This window comes from Octopus bimaculoides, chromosome 8 (genome assembly GCF_001194135.2).
Source record: "Octopus bimaculoides isolate UCB-OBI-ISO-001 chromosome 8, ASM119413v2, whole genome shotgun sequence".
Taxonomy (NCBI): Eukaryota; Metazoa; Mollusca; class Cephalopoda; order Octopoda; family Octopodidae; genus Octopus; species Octopus bimaculoides.
In genome coordinates, this window is record NC_068988.1 from 137213 (window position 1) to 141615 (window position 4403).

At 36.8% G+C, this 4403-nt stretch overlaps 1 protein-coding gene across 3 annotated transcripts in view; it reads left to right on the forward strand.

Annotated features, from left to right (window-relative positions):
- Window positions 1–4403, forward strand: part of LOC106876619 (oxysterol-binding protein-related protein 9) — a 108849-nt gene that overhangs the window by 932 nt on the left and 103514 nt on the right. The window lies entirely within an intron of this gene.

Genomic DNA, 4403 nt, shown 5'->3' on the forward strand with positions numbered 1-4403 from the left:
ATATATATATATATATATATATATATATATATATACATCCACACATATATTATCTATCTCTTGTCATCTTGTTTAGCCCCCAACTCATTCATCTCTGATCTGGCAAACCTCTCATTTAAATAACCACCTACCATTCCATATTCTTCCTTTCTATTTATTTTTCATTCAGCTTATCCAATGTGTCCTTCCTTTTCTAGAGTATAATTTGAGGGATTTTCGGGTGGTTATTTCCACCAGAACGAACAACCACTTAGTGGTTCGATAATTACCAGAGTTCCCTCTTGGAGAATTACTTGGTTATTCTTTATGTTTTGTCATTGGACTCTGTCCGTATAGAAGCACCATATTATCTGTGTGTATATATATATATATATAGAGAGAGAGAGTTGTATGTGTGTAGGTGCGTCAACTGATGAATGGAAGCTGTCATTCATTTATATTGCGCCTTGTACTCTCCTGACAATTTATTCCAAACCATAACTATATTTTGTTTTAAGATTTGGTTATTAGTATCGCTATACTTAAACTGTATCATTTCTATTTGGAACGTTAAATCTCGAAGCAGTTACTGCAGATAACTGTGTATAAATATTGGATTAAAAAAACCTTTGGAAAGGACAAGTCGAAGGCTGCCCTTGCGACATATGTGTGTGTGTGTGTGTGTGTGTGTGTGTATATGTATGTATATCAAGACCCACCCATATGTGTGTGTGTGTTGAAATAACTTCTATTTTCGAAGTTCTGTTTGTTTAATCAATGGTTATGAGCTGTCGTTATTTTGTTTTAATTATTTAATTAGCTCCTCAGTGAAATGTCTTTCCCAAATTGACAAGTTCTATTACAGAAAAATCCCGTTACCTTACTGCACCATTCTATGTATGGTGAAAAAGAAATTCCATGGTCTTAGAGTTTATTTATATACTCTCTCTTTTCCACACACATATTTACATACATTCACATATATTCATTCACCTACACACATGTATATAAGCGTATGTATAATATAAATGTGTGTTTGTATGTACATGTGTGTGTGTGTGCGTACATGTATTTGTAGACACACGCACACATACATTTCAAAGTTGTTCTGTCAAATCTCTGGTCCTAATTATAAAACCGAAGGTCTTTGGAGTTATTTCGCAACGCAAGAAATGCACACACACAGACACACACACGATGTATGTGTTTATGTTGAAAAATCTTATGATTTCATCCACATTATGTGAAATGATAATAAATATCTTTTAAATAGAAGGAGTAATGATCGATCGAGTTCAGTGGCGTGTTCTCTATTGATTGTTTTTACCAAATAACATAAAAGTGCTTTTAACATAGTTAATAGTTTTTAATTCCAATGTCCACCACAATATGGTAATATCCGGTCATCACCACCATCGTTTATCATCAATATTTCAACAGGCGTAATTAAAAATGATAGATAATTATTAATATTAGGAGTTTGTTTCGTCCACTTACGCTTCTGCGAACATTTATTAATTTATTTTTATGTTATGTTAATCATTTTATTAAATGGTTTGTATTGTGAATAAATATTGATTTCTGTTTTGGCATTTATGATTCCATTCAAATCCCTGCAGTATTATTATAATCTTTATGAAAAAGAAACTAAGCGACCATCGGACTATTATATCGTTAGTCGTTTTCCCTAGCTTGGTTGCTAACAATGATGTGAAAGGAAGAGTTCTTGCTATATAATGTGGATGTGTTAGATATACGTGTGTGTGTCTGTGTGTTATGGATGTGCTTGAATGTTATGATGTATATTGTATGCGTTACCTCTGTGTGTGTATATTTGTGTAGGTATATACCTGTGTGTGTATATATGTATATACGATTGTATATGTGTGTTTTACTTGTATGTTTTTGTGCGTATGTACGTGTGTATGATTGTGCATGTATGTATATTTGTACGATTGTGTGTACGTATGTATGTGTTTGTATGTATACGTGTGTGTGTATTTAGGCATCTATTTTTTCATTTGTAATAACGTGTCTGTTGAAGAAAGTTCTCAGATATTAAACAAATCGAATGTGCAAAATTGACCAAAAATAATTTTGCATCGCACCCCCTTCCTATATTGTAATCAATCATCAGTTACACTCATTAATTTCTATTAAACACATTCGATCCGATTTGTTTATTTGTATATCCTATTTATTTTATTCATAATTGACATCAATCATCGCGTCCAAAGTGTAACTAGTAACATTGGCAGTTCTCGTTGGACTTGAACAGTTTACGAAGTCGCCTGGCCCGTTGGTTACGGTTTTGCCATTACTAGGTTGTGGTGGTTGTTTCCCGGGTCGAGCAATCCGTTGTGTTCTTGAGCAAAACACTTCATTGCAGTCAGCTGGACCAGCCTTCCGATCAGCAGCAATGTTGGCCTGCTTGCCTAGCCAGTAGTCGCATGGCATCACTCAAAAGCTAAAACGATGCAAAGTGCATTGTGACCAACGATGTATAACAACATCCGATAGTTTGGTCACTCACGTGATATACTTAATTAGGCATGCCTACACAAGTGCGCCCCTCCCCTCCGCTTATATTGCCTCATAGCTGCCAGAAAAATGGATATTTTAAAATGAAATTGTCTAAAAAATACGCTTCCGATGGTGTTGATTCCTGTTATGTATGGTTAAAGTTTTTCGTGTGTCGGCTTTCTTTCCTCGTAAGTTTCAGAAAAATTGGTAATTTTTATTTTTTTTATTTTTTTATTTTCTACAAATACCTTTCTGTGTAGATTACGATTACAGCGGAATTCAATTTGAAAAAAATTTAAATGGTGGGTGTCTTACAAAAAACATACTAACACACTTCACATATCTACAAAATGAAACTTGAAATTTCGGGGGGAAATTCTGATGCGCGTCAGTATGTATGAATACGAGTCTACCAATTCTATTTTTCATATAAAATTCCGATATACTCGTAATTTACACACTCTGTAAGGTATCTAGCGGAAATTCCCTTCAAAAATACCCTTTCTTCTGAAAGATGTGAGGAAACAAATCCGACTGGTGTGAATTTTCCGAAATTCCCCACTCCACCCTGGGGCGGGGGAACGTTCATATTAAATTCCGATATAATCGGAATCTGCACCGTCTGAAGCATATTTGTAGGAAATTTCATTAAAAATATCCGTGTTTCTGGAAGTTATGAGGAAACAAAGTCGGAGAGGGCATACCTGCATAGCTATGTCGAGAGATGACCGACGCCAGTGTACTCATTTTATTGACCCTGGAAGGGTGAAAGATAAAGTGGACTTTGGGTGGATTTTTGAACTCAGACCATAAAGCCAGAGGGAAATACCGTTAAACATTTTGTCCGGCGCGGGTTTCAAATGAAGGTTACAGGGCTCACAGTTTTGAGGGGAGGGGTGTAGTCGATACCGTGCGACTTTTGCACTTGGTTCTGCTGAAATCGACTTTGCTTTTCGGTCTTTCGGGGATCGATGAATGGATCGGTGGTGTCGATGCGTCAAATTTTATCGACTCTGAAGGGCTGAACGGTTATGTTGATCTTGACGGGAATTGAAACCAGAATATATAAAAAAGAGAAAACCGGAACGAGATGCTGAATAATTAAAAAAGAATGATGAATTACACATCTTCAAACATTTTTTTTTTTTTATGATGGTATTATTGTCACTAATTTCATTCCGACACGTGTTTCTACTGGATGTGTGCTAATGTCACGTGATGTTGCGTTTAAATGCATTCAGTCGATTCCTATGTGTGTGTGAATGTTTTGCAAACAACCTGCACATGCAAGTGCTACCAGTCGAAAGCTCCGCATGGCGGAAGCCAGCAAGGGTATGGGGTTATCAGGAGAGAATATGTGCCGTTTCGGGGCCTACCTCTCGACGGCATCATTGCGCACCGATCCCCCCCCCCCACTGAAATGAGACCTTGCTTGCAAGATCATCTGGTTATCAAATAAAGCTCAATATTCTTCTAGCCATTGCTCATCGTCTCTTTTTAACCGAATCCAGTGGCTAACCTTTTCCGCTGTAGTTTGGATAGTGTTCATGAGTTACGATGAGTTAAGCCTAACGATAACAGGAGTTGCTTCACACTATTTTATTAAATGGTGTTGATTCCGATTATGTCGACATTTGTAGGGAAAGATTTCCGTGCGTGGGGTTTTATTAAAGCCAAAAAAAAAAAAAAAAAATCCACAAACGGTTACCTTCAGTTTCCCGTGACCATTCGTCAGACAATTCTGCCCGTTCGCTTCTTTTTGTCTGGAAGTAATAATCCCTTATACTATAGGTACAAAGCTTAGATTTTTGAAGGGAGAGGGACAATCGATCACATCGACCCCAGTACTTGACTGGTACTTATTTTATCGACCCCGAAAGGATGAAATGCGAAGGTCGACT